The sequence below is a fragment of the Lates calcarifer genome, linkage group LG23, assembly GCF_001640805.2.
Source record: "Lates calcarifer isolate ASB-BC8 linkage group LG23, TLL_Latcal_v3, whole genome shotgun sequence".
In the NCBI taxonomy this organism is placed as follows: Eukaryota; Metazoa; Chordata; class Actinopteri; family Centropomidae; genus Lates; species Lates calcarifer.
Genome location: NC_066855.1, coordinates 3,932,825 through 3,949,428, shown reverse-complemented (window position 1 = coordinate 3,949,428; position 16,604 = coordinate 3,932,825). Strand labels below are relative to the sequence as shown.

Below are 16,604 nucleotides of genomic sequence, written 5' to 3'. Positions count from 1 at the left end.
TGTTGTGGCGTTAGTGGTGGTGGTGGTGGTGGTAAAGGAGGGTCACCGAGTTCTCCATGTCCTCAGCTCACCTCCTGACAGCTTCCTCCCCAGCAGGAAATAAGAGAGATTCCCTCTGCTGATTGCTGTGTGTGTGTGTTTGTGCCACTTTGCCAGTCTTTGAGCTGCCCTGAGTGTTTCGGAGAGCTCGGGTGAATGCCGACAACTTGGCACCAAGCACTGCGGTGCATCTGAGCATGTGGGAACAGGCATAGCAATAAACACATAGGGTTTGTCCAAGAGCAGCACAGCAATACCCAGTACGTGGAGGCAGTAAACGGGGACTTCGAGGCCACCATTGCATAAGAACGATGGTGTGATAAGTTAATGATAGCTTTGCATTACATATTCAAACAATGCTGTGATAGGCCACTGGTTCGCCTTTGTAAAATAATTTACAGACTCTCTCTTTTTAGCTCGCTGATATCTTTAGCGCAGTTTTCCCAGAAAACAGCCACTGTGGTTACTGTATAACTGCTCATGCTAACCACCCTGCTCTTCCTCAATTGACTCCAAACTGCTGATGTAAACAAACACAAATCACTTCATATTCTGACATCAACACTTCCCTGGAAAGAGCTACCAGAACAGCAACCACATGTACAGAATAGCAGAAGCATGCATTATCTGTTTATGTATGTGTCTATGGGAAAGTGCAGCATTTGTCCACAAAACATACTGTACACGCTAATTGTTTCTTGTTAGCATAGTGGAAGGGCTACAACTCTGTTCAGTTTATCTATCCCTCAGACAAAACCAGGACATTGTTTTCTGGGTCACTGGATGGTGTGGACACAACACGGCGTCACAGATGGCACACCATCAGTACACCTGTCTCACTTCATCTGTAAACATGATTATACTGGTTGGCTACTGCAGAGCACTTAAAGGTTTACCACTGGTGAATTTGTTTAACCTTAATTTTTATGTGGTGAGTGTAAACAAATGGGACTACGCACAAGAAGATTTCCAGCCTCTTTTGGGCTTTACAATTTTATTTTAGGTTGGATCTCACCAGAAATCTGCTTTACGAGACAATATAATACAAAAAGCTCACTTAAAGCTACCCCTGCTTTTGACCACTAGTGGCGCTACGCTATTCTCACTATTTCATGCTGTTCCAGTCATTGACTGTTGGTGGCAGTAATGCTCCAACAGGAGCAGTGAAGAAGAAGACTGCTAGCAAGCTAACATGGATGAAAACAATGCAGAATTTTAAATATTTTTAAAATCAGAACTTATTTTGTTTTGTTTAGCTTTTAAACACTGCAGTCCAATTTCAGTTTGACATTTTTTTACCTTGTCTGGCTGGGTAAGGGCTTTATCATTTGCTCTTTTATCGTTTGCATATTTAATATTCTGGCTACATGTAGCCTGTTACCCACCTACTAGCTTGATGTATTATGTTTCAGCTTTGTACAAAGACAGTTATGAGAATGTGTTGAGAAATTTTTTGTCAAGGACGAGAAGCTAGCTTGAAAAAGTAACTGATCATGTTTGCACTGGAAGAACAGCGCCCTCTTCTGGTTTAGTTTGGAGTACTGTAAAAGCAGTTAGTGCCAGCTAGTCTTGCCCCAGCAATTATTTTCACTGATTAAAAAGCTAAACTTGCAAGTAGGTGTTAGCAGCATGAGGCAACACAGTGATAATTGATATTATATCAGCAGGTGCAGTGTTCAGGGCCAGCTCTGTAGAAGTGGGAGGGCGGCTATGAGGTATGCAGGCCGGGGAAGATGAGGACACAGTGCACGGTATGTGGACGTGGGCAGGGGAGCAGAACAGACACAGTGACATTGGGTGCGTTTGTAACCTGGCACCTCACCTCCCCCCTCCATGTTCTCTTCTACAGGTGGAGGCTCCGACTCTGCGCCGGACAAGCTGCAGCTAGCAGGAGGAAGTGGGAGAAAGGTGACACACACACACACACACACTCTCACTCACATATACTGTGCATACATATACAAAACATCTGGCAGACGTTAAGTGGAGAATATGAGTCAGACTGAGAAAAAGTCAAGTGAGGAAGGAAACAATAGTGATCTATAATGATGCAGTTAGAAGTGAACTGAGTGAAAGGGTTCATATCCTGGAAAAACACTGTTATCTCAAAGTCATCAGCAGATCTTTCAAAGATGATTATGTCCCCTAAATATTAACAATAAAACAAAGGAATATTGAGAATAAATAGAAAACAAAACCCAGTCTTTTACTTGCCAAGTCGAAGGGTTGTTGGTCGGTGCCCTGGGAGACGAGTACAAATGAGACAGGCCTGAGATTCATCGAGAGAACGATGCATCATGTCCAGTCAGCACCAGACAAAGTTCAGAGCTGGTAGAAATGACTCGGAAAATGAGCAGCTGTGCGTTTTAACGATGGCACATAAATCACTCAGCTTGTCTCGAGCTATATGTTCCGTGTTCTTCTCCTGTTTGTTCCCTCCAAAATAAATCGGGTATGTCCTTGACGGAGGCATTTAAGATGTAAAAACTGACGTCTGCAGTGGTAAATTAAAGTACCAGCCATCATTCTAGTTTGTTTACGGTGATTCCCTGCCACTTATTTTCAATACTGGGGATAAAGAGGTTGAATAATTAGATTAAGTGTCTGTGATTTTACCAGTAAAATTTTAAAACCTTATCATTTTAATGAAGTAGAAGACGACCAGTTATTTGTTAGCATTCAACGTCTACTCAAGCTTCCATTAGGCTCTGACAGCACTTGCTAAGATATGTTGCTATTGCTACAATGCTAACATAATAATAATGTTTTTTATCTTTTTATAATGAAGTGGCCAAACTGTATTATCCTTGATAGCTACTAGATACTCATTTAACTTATGTAATGGACAGAAAATCTCACATCTCAACTTCTTAGAAAGAGGCTAATGAATTACATCTCTACTTGTAATATGAAACATGTTGCTAGTAGCATAATGATGAACCCAAAGAAAGCGTTGTGGTTTCCCTCACCTCTATGCAGTGTTTTAACACGTTTCAGCTCATCGTTTTGGTTTTGAGGTTTGTAACTTCTCTGTTTTGTTTTTCATCTCAACCTCAGTGTTTAGAGTCGGATGTTTCCCTGAGGAGTTGGTGGAGAACAAAACAGAGTTGAAGGGGGAGTAAATGTTGGACTTGGATTTGCCAGGTGGCCAGAACACAACCTCAGATATGTTGGTGTCAACTTTATTAGACGTGCAAATAGAAAAGTTTTCAACTTTAAAGAGGTAACCAGCATTTCTGGTTCTCCGTTGGCCATCTTGGTTTTGATAAATTTGTGTTAGACTTACATCAACTGGCCAGTGGGTGGAAGAGTATGGAGCAACACTCTACCATCAAAACTCATGCATATACAAGAAAACAGCTTTTTAATAGCTGTCCACTGTAGTGACCACTATGCATGAAAGGGTTAAATATCAAAGGCACTCTCTCTTTCTTTCTTTTTTTTTTAATCACACAAACCTGCACATTTCCTATTAATTCCACCCCAGTGACACATAGTGGAAAAGAAGCCAGTTGATCTGGATGAATGCTCTTGTTTGTTTACAGTAATTTTATCAAAATAATGAGGCTAATATTCACTGTCGCAGTTGCACCTTTAATATCTGTGGTTTCAGCGATGGTGTTACCTCTCTCTCTCTCTCTCTCTATATATATATATATATATATATATATATATATATATGTGTGTGTGTGTGTGTGTGTGTGTGTGTGTGTGTGTGTGTGTGTGTGTGAGTGAGTGTGACCGCAGTGAACCTGTGACAATGGCTGTGTGCCATTTCAGCCACTCTGTGGCCGGGATCCTGAGTTGGACACAAAGCCGGCTTTATCTCAGCTCTCACTGTTGTATCAGTGCTGCCTGGCTGGACGCATAGCACCGGACTTAGCAGCCGCACACACACACACACACACACACACACACACACACACACACATCAGTACTACATTATACTTAGACTGGAAGTGGGGAAGTTGTGTGTTTGTGTGCTTTTGTGAATGTGTGTGTGACTATAAAGAGACCACTGACCACCAGGGGAAGTGACAGAGACAGACGCATGCTGTTTCTGTTCTCATGTCATGTGGTGCTGTTAGGAGGAAGGTCATAGAAGTAACACGATGTACGATCACTGCGTGTGTGTGTGTGTGTGTGTGTGTGTGTGGACTGCTTACACAGATCAGATGGGCCTCATAACAACATTATGCATCAAAGTGTGTCTTTCTGTTCCTTTCCATCTTTTTCACTTCCCTCTATATTCTCCCCTCGATGTCACCCTCCTTCTCCGCCTTTGTGTGTGTGTGCGACAGATGCTCCTCCACGCTCATGATCTCTCTCTTTCTCTTTCTCTTTTGCTCAAAGAGACTGGAATGTGGAGAGAGAGATTTTCAAAAGACACAGAGCCATAAAACACATTTACAGGTGAATTAGCAGGTTGTTACACTGCAGGACATCACAGCCATAGATGGAGGAGCAGCGACTGTGACTGTTAACCCTTTCTGCCATAGTTCTGCTCTGTGGTTTTTCCGCACAGTAAAGCCTCGCAGTTAATCATCAGCTGTTCTGCTGCTTGGTTAATTGACACAACATAATATTTCCACGCTCCTCCCTTGCGCTCAGTTTAATTTCTAAAAAACCAGTGTGAGCTTAGCACTGTCTGCTTTACATCAAACATAATTTTCTGTTACACCCCGGCTCTGCAGCTCCGCTCCGTTGTCTTGACTGTGAGGCAGCTCGTGGTGACAGCAGGGGTTCGATTAGATCAGATGAAACATTAATGATCCCTGTGGGGAATCAGGCCGTTGCAGCAAAGCAGGCAGTGACAGCGAACATCAAAGAAAGATAGGGTGCAAATAAGAACACAGCAAATGAGGTGTATATACACATGCAGTGCTTACTTATACAAATATATTGTGCAATGTGAGAGTTAGCAGCAGTAGAACAAGTGCTAAAATATATTAATGATACCCTTTACTTTTAAAATTTTTCAGGGAAGTGTTGGATTTATTCAAAGGTGCACAGTAAACATTTCATACATTGTGACCAACACAAAGCTTGTTTATAGGTTTATGCTTTGTGAAATATTCAGTCACAAAACTTTGTGGCTGCTCCACTCTATCCGGTGGAAAGTTTTTAGATCCCTCCTGCATCATTTCACACACAATTTCTCCCCAATTCAGCCTGGCGTAATTGTGTCATTGGAAACTTTGAGATATCTGCTAGAATTTTAAATAAAATTCAGTTGATCTCAACAGAGTTTGTAGTTACTGACCATAATGTTTCAGGGATAGGTTCACCTTTTTTTCAAGTCGGACTTAAAACAATACTCACGTGCTACATCTATTACAAGACTTCAGCAGTCTAATATGCTTTCTACAGTAAAATTAGTGCATATGCAGGTTTTTTGAATGCTTTTAAAAATAGTCAATTTACTCCTTTCCCACTGCCAGAGGACTGTTTTCTCATTTGATGTTCCCTGTCAGAAAACAGGGTTAGCAAACAGTAGGAAGCAGCTTGAAGGCTGGTGACTATGTTACAGCGGTTACTTTCATATCTTTTACTTCAGTCTGGTCAAACACAATGAATTAAAGATGTCCAAGTGCTGAGATGACAAAGAGCCAGGGAAGTTAGACGACAAGCTTTCAGTGCCTCCACGTTTGTTGGTAGTGTGTCCGTGACCGGTCGTTGCACCAGAAAATGGGTGAAAATTAGCATTTGTGCCCGTATGTCATGTTGCCATCGCTGCCGATTGGAGCTGGAACCAATAAATACCCCTGACTGCTGCAGTCATTTGACCCAGGAATGTTGATTGTACCCTTTCCCACTGAAGACAAAATCCAGATGTTAGTGAGTGTTTGTGGGTTTTCAGTGTAAAAGGGGCTTGAGTTAGCAAAATCATATGGCCACCTTCCAGAATACTTAAAAAAAAAAAACAAGACAAACTATATTTTTGTGGCACATTTTTTAAGATTTTGGCTGCATCTTCAGTAGGAGCAATGGGCTGTTCATCCTGAGGAGAGCATGAATGATGCGCATGCCAAATTTCATATCCAATAGCTGATGAGACATTTCACTCAAAACCACAAATGTCAAATTTATGGTGGCGCTAAAGGGAAATTAATAGGATGACCATTGTTAGCAGGATTCATCCTCTGGAAACCACAAACGTCTGAACAAAATTTAACGTCAATCCACCAAATAGTTGTTTAGATATTTCTGTTTGAAGTAACAGAGAGACGTACCTGCTGTCATCTTTGTTGCTAGCATGGCTAAAAATATATGATAATTCCAGTCTTATCCTTTAAGATTGACATTTACATTCGAAGAGACCCAGAATCCCAGAAATGTTTTTATGCCACAGAGCAATTTGCAACCCATTGAAAGAATCTTTTCATTCCTCTCAGCAACAGTCTTTGTTTCTTTATCTTTACTGTGCATCTTGAAGTGAACATGTCAGGGACATAATCATCACACGTTAAAATGCTGCACGTTTCTTGTTTAACAGTGTCTGCAGGTGATTGTACATGTGAACAGAAGTGTCTGCAGATGTGTTGACAAGTCAATCCACCTGGGAAAAATGAGCCTGCACCCTGAGGGGAGGCACGCTGTGGTAATACACAAGGAAACTCTTGTGTGATTTGTCACTGTGATTTATCTTTGTTGTTCGAGGCATAACAATGAGGTGCCGTGTGGTTTTAATCTCTGAATTTTACTGCTGAACGATGCTGCTCAGAGATTTTTAAGGGACGGTCTGTTACATAACCCTCTGGTTGCAACAGATAATTTACAGTGGCCATATGTGTGTGAACATAACTCGAGTACAGATAGGTGTGAGTGGGGAATGTGATGTAGTGTCTCCGATGCAGGAACCGGATCCATCCTTGTTCGCCTGTTGCTGCAGCTGCAGACATCGTTTTTCATATCAGACCTGCATGCTGGCTGCATGCCTGACAGCCTCTCTTCTGTCCCACTTCCTCCCCCTCTCTCTCTCCTCTCCACACCCTCTTTTCACTTCCACTCCCCTCTTTCTATGTTTCTATTTCTTACTTGTCCCCTCATGCAAACCCACTTCCACTCCTCCCTCTCGTTGCCTCTGTGATTTTCCCAGAGTGGTACAGTGATCTCTCCTGTCTGCCCCCCCTCCCCCAAAAAAAAGAAAAAAAAGTGGGAGGCAGGGATAGAGACTATTTGTTAAGACATAATTTCAGCCAACATGTTAGAGACCGTGACTAAAACCAACTGCTGTGAGGATGTCTCTCTGTCTCTGTGTACGTATTCAAATTCTCCCCCTGTTACTCAGTGTGAGAGTCCAGCTGCAAACTGCTGCACAGGAAGTGGTTCCAACAATGGTTTAGTTCAGACAAGAGAACAGAAACATCCACGCTCACCCACACTGTCATACCACATTCGTGAGTATCCTCGATGACGACATCCATTCCTGGCACCTTTATCTCTACCTGATGCTAATCTTTAGTGCTTGTAAAGACAGTCAGTGTGACACAGACGGTGAAAACAGAAATAACACATAAAGGAAACAGTAAAAAATACAGATTAGACAGATGTTATTGATGTGATTTTAGAGACCTCCCTGACTGATATGAGTTCTAGTTTGGTCCTCATAAGTGTAAGAAATACACGAACACACCCACACCCACACAAACTAACCGCACACTAATCCGGGCATGACGCAACCCTCTGAGCAACTATATGTCATCATCAGTGGGACGTCCTCTGGGATTGAGAGTGACCGAGTACAACATGCTCCCTAATGGACACACTGGACTGCAGAGTGTGTTAAAATCATCTGTCTCCTGTGCTATACAGCAACAGTACAGCTGGTTAACACACACTGACCTATATCACAGCAGAGAGGCATTATAGTACTGTTACAGTTAAAGATTAAGTCATTTGAAAGGCCACATTAGCGCTCGGTTGTGGTTGGGAATTATAAAAGACTGTTCCAGTGTTATGTAAAGTGTTTCAGTATGTATCAGTGTCGGGTCATTTAGTAATTATTAGGGCCTTTCTTTCACTTTGAGCAAAATCCTCTTGTTTACAAGCTCATTACTACTGCTGCTGCTGGAAGGTATTAACATAGCTCAGATGCTAATGCTTGCCAGTTAGCCTAGTAGGTGAACATCCTATTCTTACATCCTTTGGTCTAAATGTGGCATTTTTCAGCTATAGTCAATCAAATGACAAGTGTGACCAGTGTAAAATTAGTCATTTGTATCACCTGGATCTGCAGCTCTTCTCATTTTCAGAGATTTATGGTGAGTTTCAGTTCATTGTTAAGTTATGCTGCTGGTTCACTCTCACCACTCTCATAGTGTTGCTTTCAGCCACACAAGGCAGCTGTTTTCAACCAAAAAAAAAAGAAAAAAAGCTCTGTACACCCACAGTGTGCAACCGTCTCAGCACTGATTTGCAGACAGACACATTTATCATCATTTAGCATCTTAAGAGCCAGGTATTTCCCCCAGAAGTTGGTAGCAACCAAAACAGAGCTAAAACAGTGATATTACTGTAAACAAACAGAGCTTCCATCCTGCCCAGTTACACACACTTCAAGCTTTTTTCTGACTGATTTGATGTGTTTTAATGATTTTTTTGGCAATTTAACACAGCAGAGAAAAGGTGTTTTATCTTAATGTTCACATGAAGCACACATGAGACAGATAATGAGAAAAGAGGCAGTAGAAAAGAAAAATATATGGGTATAAAAAAAATAAGAAGAACCAGATTTAATTTAAAAATCAGTGGGATTTGAGGTGGGGATGGTGGTGTCCTGATTTGACCTCCAAAAACCCTGTAAATACGACTTTAAACACTTATTTTGAATTGTTTCAGGTCGAGAGGATAACAATGGTCTCAGTGTTGTAACATTTACACTGTTACAGTAACACCATTGTCCAACGATACGTGAGAGGTTTTTGTTGCTGAATAATGAAGCTCATTAACCATCAATGACTGTGTGTATCCTACCCTGGGTGACTCATACCCTGACAGGTGGTGCACACACATACTTTGCTGTTATTTGATCTGTATGCACACACACACACACACACACACTGTCAAACAGGCAGCTGAGAAATGAGGTCTGTGAGTATGCATGTGTGTGAGAAGTGGATATGGTGTGTTTGGGGCGTGGGTGAATGTGTCTTAAAATTGGAGGGAAAGAAAGAAAGAAAAATATGAGGCTTGCGTAAAGCTCCTTAATATTTCAGGTTGGTACATGCAGCGAGGAGTGAAAGAATAGATGGATGGATGGATGGATGGATGGAGGTCTGCCACTGCAGGACCAGTGACGTCAGCCCTGTAAACTGAGGACATAATCCTCTGTAGGCCTGACCTGCTCCTTCAGTGTACCATCCTGACATCTAGTGGTCTGCCACTAGAGCAACACACTATAATTTTGAGGTTTTGCTCTCCTCTTTAGCACTTGAACCACTCAAAAATAAAAAATGTATAATCCTAATTTCTTATTTATTTCTCTGTCTTACATCTGTGTTTTCTCAGGCTGAGCATGGCGGCCCAGATAATCTCCACAGCACCATAGAAACGCCAAGAAACACAGGCTGATGATGACACCTTATCATACTGTAATGTGGTATTAAAAAAAAGTCGGAAATTAAAACCAGGTCAGAGATAAGGCTTCTGAAATACACTCCTTATCTGTATGGCACATGAAATTACAGCCTGTCTGCCTTTGTTTTCACTCAGACCAACATACAGTACACATTTGAGGTGATTTTGTGAGTGGAATATAGGTCAGACGTCATCTGCTCTGCTGTTGTTATAAGCTGGCTCCAGGCATTATTGATGCTACAGTGGCTGGCTAATGTCATATGGGGCCAACTGCCACATTTCACAGTTGAGCAAGCCGGTACGCTGTGTACTACCACACACCACAAGGTTTATGTTGTTTTTTTTGGGAACAATAATTGACTGAGGCAGAAGTGTTAAACAGCGTAAATCTGCGTCTGTTCAGGCTGTGACTTTTGAACTCAGCATTGTCAGCACAATATGTATCTTTGCCCCAAAATGCCCCATTGTTCGTCACAGCTTTAATATTTAGTATGTGTGTGTGTGTGTGTGTATATATATATATATACATATATATATATATATATATATATATACACTATACATACGCGCGCACACACACAGTTCATGTGATCTGTGCAGTGTTTTTTTATATACAGTCTATGGTGACTTGAGTTCATTAAACCTGTCATCTAACCAAGAAAACAAAGCAACCACATTTATTTATTATGTATTTATTCGAGGCTTAAACTGTGTCAGTGTGGTAAATCCTCAACATTGTAGAAGATCACGGATGGGGCAGGTCGCGGTGATGAAGATCACTTTTCTCATTTAAAAAAAAATGTCCAAAACACAGCTTAAACTCCAGTGATAAATTAATGCGCAACTCGAATTAACCACGCCAGTAACAGTGTTACCCTTTTCACTTTTTCAACGTATGCGCCAGGTGAACAACTCTAGTAGGACAGAATAGGCGCCATTTTCGATCCGGTATCCAGCTTTAATAATGCATCTATACGTCTGGCGCATTTACGGTGGATGTATTTTAAGACCAATCAGAAACGGTTGCTAGGCGGACCAGAATTGGCCGGCCAATCAGCGTTTTTCTCCCAATGTCAGCTGGCGTATGTCGTCATTGGTCACGACATGCTCGTGATTGGCTACAATCTTCTGGGTGGAGCGCAGAGAGGCGGAGAAACGGAAGTCGGAAAACAGATTTAAACTAACGTTGAACCGTTTCCTCTGTTTGCCAGTACTGAGAGAAAACGTCGTTACTGACGAGATCTGGATGCTAAAACAAACTCTGGGACTGCTTTTTTCACGTTAATGAAGAGGGTCGAGTGCTAAAAAAAAACTCAGGGGCTGCTTTTTATACGTTAATGAAGAGGTCCGGGTGCTAAAAAAACTCGGGGGCTGCTTTTTTTTGTCGAACACGAGTGAGACTGGACGCTGAACAAGCCTGCGGCGCGGAGGTAAGACACAGTTACCGGCTAGCGTTAGCATTATCCTTATCGGAGTGCGCTAGCATCAGTGGCGAGCATTAGCATTACCATGTAATGTTCGTTTAATTCAGTTTTCAGTTGTTTATGTCGCATGTGTAAGAGTATAAGGGTGTGTTTGTGTTTCTGTGACTGAGTTGTGGACATCTAACGCGGATGGATGATGAGACAGTGGTCTCTTGATAGTTTGGCTAAATCCTTTTTTGCGTTTGTTTTCACTTTGCTAACATTTTGCGTCTTTTGGGCAGTTTGTGTTCCATCCTGGTCATTCTACCACCGGTTTGTGGCTATTCGTGGTCACTTTATATCATGTTGCTTCTGTACTCTGGCTGTTTTACACCTGGGTGTTAGCATTAGCATTCGTGGCGAGCGTTAGCATTGCCGTCGAGCGTTAGCATTAGCCTTATTTCTCAAGGTTGTCTTTGGGGCTTTTCCCCTTGTTGTTGTTTTGTTTGCGTAGGTTAAAGTGTGTTTGTGTTTCTGTGACTAAAGCGTCCCTGACATGAGTTGTTGAGGGTGGTAACTGTTTAGGAGACATTTTGTTTACAACTCTGTTTGCAGCTCTGTAGTTATTTTTGCAGATATTTTACTGCTTCTTTATCATTTTGTGCTCCGCCATGCTCATTTTAAGTCAGTTTATGGCGGATTATGCACGTCGATGTGATCATTTTGTGACTATTTATGGTGGTATTTCGTCGTTTTGCGTCTCTAGCTGGCTGTTTTACATCCACTTATGAGGCCTAGGGGCTGTACTGTGCGGTTAGCGAGGTAACTTCAGGTTTGACTTTTAACTTTGAGTTTTCAGCCTTACGACGGTGGTTCACTTCTTATTGGGGTAAATCGCTATGGTAACTTATGCTGAACGGCTAACCTGCTCCGGGGCTGGTTAACTTCAAAGGATCAGATTAAACCTGTCAACAGCCGAGCTACTGACCAGTTAGATCACTGGAAGTCTAGTGTCATCATTTCTGCAGGATCCTGACAGGGACAGAGTTTGCAATAAAGTGACAAATAATGAAGATCAATAGATATTTTTATCGCTCGGTAGAATGTTTTTATTCCAGTTTTTCCATTTTGTCCACAGTGGAGCTTCTAACAAACGGAGAGAGAGTTAATCACACTAAATGATCACATACTTAATATTATATCTTCATTGATTGAACAGAGTGACATTACTGTCACTTTTCAGAGTAACCCTTAACGGATAGTATTGATAATGGATGGATAGATGGACATATTCATAGCAACTAAGAATAAATCACCATCAGACAAAAAAGCAAAAACGTTCACTCGGTAAGTAAAAGGCTAACTTTGATAATTGTAAATTATTTCTTGTGTTTCTTTTGTGGTCATGTGATCATATTGTTCACATGTCACCTTGTTGTATGTCATTTATGGACGTCTCTAGAACCTAAACGACATGCAGCTATCAGCGTGTCTTCTATCATAGTAGGTACTTTACTCATGGCTCTGACGACGCTGCTTTTAACTAACAACTCCGTCTCTTTCACATGAACGCGCTCGGAAATCCTGGGTCGACTTAAGGAGTTGATAACCAGCGTCGTAAGACTGTGGTTGTTAGGTTTAGTGAAGCCAGATAACGAAAAGATATCCCAGGTATGCCGAACTTGCCTCGTGATACAGGTCTCAGGTTATCTAAAGTTTCTTTGTTGCCATTTTGTGTTTCAGTGTGGTAGTTAAGCATCTCACTGTGATCGTTTTGCGACTCCGTTTTATGTCCGTCATTTTGTGTTTTATGGCTTTGTGGTAGCAGTCTACCCATACCCATCTATTGATCCCCTGTTGTATATAGTATTGATTAGACGTTTGTTTGTGGTGACTTGAGACTTAATTGAGCAGAGTTTTGTGTTGAAAATAAGCTTGAAAACTAGATTTTAACTCCGTGCTTAGCCTCAAGAATAGGTCATAGTGTAGGCGCTGAGGTTACTGTTTACTGTTTTACTGAAATTATTATAACAACTATTTTGAAAATTGCTTTTCTGAGATCAATAAAGTCATATCCTAGTGACATCATTAATTTATTCACCTCAAAACTCAAACTGTGATCGTCAAGGTTCTTGTGTTTACTTTTCAGTGTTGTATTCTTCTACACTGTTCAGGTTTTGGAGGTGAACTATTCTTTATTTTTAATTTAATTAGAGGTTATTTGTTTTTCACGTGTTGTACTTGTGTTTTCCAGGTTGACTGGTTCAGCTGCTGCAGCCTGGACAGAAACACCAGCTCTCACCTTACAAACCAAACAGGTATGTGTCCTAAAGATTTACCCAGTCTGAAAAAAATGTGTTGATGAGCTGAATTATTGATGTTAGTAGCAGCTTTATTGTTTAAATCCTTGGTATTTAGTTGGTTTAATTGAATATAATAATAACTGATTAGTCATGTCTGTAAATTGTCAGAAAATAGTACTAGTTGTAATGAGTTTTAAAGCTCAAAATAGTTGTCAGTTAATTTTCTGCCTGTGGACTGAGGTATAATTAAAAAATTTTAATATGCAGTTCACAGTAACATACATGATTCCTCCAATGACAATTAATATAGAAAGATAATAATTTTGTTAACTTTTCCCAAATATTTATTATTGTTGTTTAAGATGTGATGGTTTTTCTTGTCTTATGTAACAGTTAACTGCCCATTTTCAGAGACACTCCTCTAACGTTTGTTAAATGCTCTGGTTCAGCTGTAATGTTGAATATTTATCAGTGTTTTCATGGTCATGGTCAAACTGTTGATGAGGAATAGGTGATACTGTATTGATAATTTTCCTTTGTATATTTCTCTCCTCCAGGTGTCGCCGCTTTGTCCACAATCGCAGAGTCTTCGTACAATGAGGAAGTTCTTTGAGACCAGGACAGAGGCCTCCAGGTAATTCAGAAACAGCTTTACATCAGCTATCCAACACAGCACTGATATCAAGCTGTTTATGTTCAGTAAAGTCTGAATTGTTTGTCACAAAAAGACATAACTCATTATTAAAGTTTATTTAAAAAAAGAGAGAAAATGAAGAATTTAAACACCAACTCTCTTTGTCTGTCTTACTGATTAGTACAGTAAATAATAAAAATGTGAAGAACTTATTCAGTTCAGTGTTACACTAGAAACTGTCATTTTGCTTTATTTTGGCTTCTATCAACTAAATTTAGTTCCAATTGTAACCGATTGGAAAAACAAACATTTCCATTCCCTGCTGTGTGAATATCAGGAGCTGGTGGAGTCAGCTCTCCAGTCAGAGCAGCTGCTTCTTTGTATAGAAAGCAAATTTATCTCTTGGACTAGTTCTGATTAGTCTGCACTCTGATTTCTTTGTAGATTTAGTGTCTTTTACTTCTATCTTTTGACAGTTTGAAGTTCAGCACCCAGAAACTCTGTGCTTTTATTTTGATGTGTCTTTATATAATGTTTGTTGTGTTTTTCTCCACAGGATTGAACCATTAAATCACAGAGAGAAGAGACCGACGTGAAGACATTTCCAGAAGGTCAGTGTTCATTTATTCTTTTCAGTCTGACTCTTTAAAACCTCGTCTGGAACAAAGAGCAACAAATGAAAGCTGCTGTAACTTATCAATTTTAATTAGTAATAATTTGTATTTTTTTTACTATGTAGCTGCCAAAAAGTCTCTGTATAACAAATATATATTTAAAACCTTTTAAGTATAAAACCTTAAAAATAAATACATTTTCAAAATGTTTTAAAATAGGTCTAAGAAATTAAAATTGAGAATTGACATTTTTCTTTATAATAAAATCATTTGTACATCAGTTTCAAAACAGAGAAATAATTTATCTCACAGCAAAGATAATGACAGACATTTGACCACAAAGAAACACTTGTTAGAGCTGGTTTAAGTAGTTATGAGCACATTTTCCAAAGAAGAACATGTCTACTAAGCATCTTTGTGATCATTTAACTGCTTGTGATACATTATTAATTAAATAGTTGTATCATAAGCAGTTGAATGTCCTCACAGGTGCCTAATTAAGATGTAATAGTCTTTGGAAAATGTGTCCATGACTACATTACAGATGGTAGAGAAAAACAAGTTGTTTTCACTTGAACAACAGGACAGCAGTAGATGGTGGAGGTTTTTTTTATCCAAATAACAGCCTTGTCACACTTTTGTTTTCTTTTATCCACTTCAGGTCTTCAGCTGCTGTCATCTTCTCCTCCTGCAGAGACAAGAACACATGTTAATCATTTTTTATGCCTTATTGTACTATGACATGTTGCTTATGACAAAGGAACTATCTTAAAGCGGTGATCTTACAGTTGCACACGCACCTCTACATGGTGTTTGTGGGTTAGGTTAGATTTTAAAACTTTATAACTACTCCCCTTTCTGCAGGAAGGACATCTCATATCAACACTACCATTATTGTGTGCAATATTACAACTAATTTTTACTGACAATGTTTTGTATGTTAAATCTGTCGTTTATACATTGTATAAATATTTCTACATATACTTTATTCTTTCTTGTTCTTTATTGTTTTGTAGTAATGTCTGGTAAAAGAATTTACTTCAGGATTAATACAGTTCTCTTATGTTGTGTTCATTATTTCATTTTGGTATTCTGCTATTTCAAAACAATCAGCATATAATTTTTACATATTGTTATACATTGTTTTATATCTTGTCTTGTTTACATTATTCATTTATCTATTTTTGCTGCTGCAACACTGACTTATTTTACCCTTACAAATAAATACTTCTGAACACTGAATATTTTGCCAATTTTCTGTTTAATATTGAATGAATTGTATTGGATGAATGTTGAATATTTGTAGTCGAGGGTTAGGGGTACAGCTTTTTTGCCTTTGTATGCTATGACTGTTTGTCACATTATTTTGACCATTTTTGACATTATTCTATACTATGACATTTTTTCATGTTTTTTGACGCCATACTATACTATGACTTTTTTGGGTGATTTTTGATGCCATACTATACTATGACTTTTTTGGGTGAGTTTTTGATGCCATACTATACTATGACTTTTTTTGACCATTTTTGATGCCATACTATACTATGACTTTTTTGGTGATTTTTGATGCCATACTATACTATGACTTTTTTGACGACATGATGTACTGCTGACTTTTTTGGGTGTTTTTTGATGTACTATACTATGACTTTTTTGATACTATACTATGACATTTTTCGCCATACTATACTATGACTTTTTTTGTTTTTGATGCCATACTATACTATGATTTTTTTTGACCATTTTTGATTGACTTCCCATACTATACTATGACTTTTTTGGATTACTATACTATGACATTTTTTCATGTTTTTGATGCCATAATACTATGACTTTTTGGGTGATTTTTGATGCCATACTATACTATGACCATGACTTTTTTCATGTTTTTTGACGCCATACTATGACTTTTTTGGCCATAGACTTTTTTTGTTTTTTGATGCCATACTATACTATGACTTTTTTGGATTTTTGATGCCATACTGACTTTTTTTGATTTTTGATGCCATACTATACTATGACTTTTTTT

General features: G+C 39.5%; 1 long non-coding RNA gene across 1 annotated transcript; it reads left to right on the top strand.

The window, feature by feature from the left end:
• Nucleotides 1-10,199: 10,199 nt before the first annotated feature.
• LOC127139212 (uncharacterized) lies at nt 10,200-15,555 on the top strand. The gene is made up of 5 exons (XR_007809226.1): nt 10,200-11,048; nt 13,276-13,339; nt 13,882-13,958; nt 14,515-14,569; nt 15,234-15,555. It is a non-coding gene; the product is annotated as an uncharacterized LOC127139212 (long non-coding RNA).
• The last annotated feature ends 1,049 nt before the right edge of the window (nt 15,556-16,604 follow it).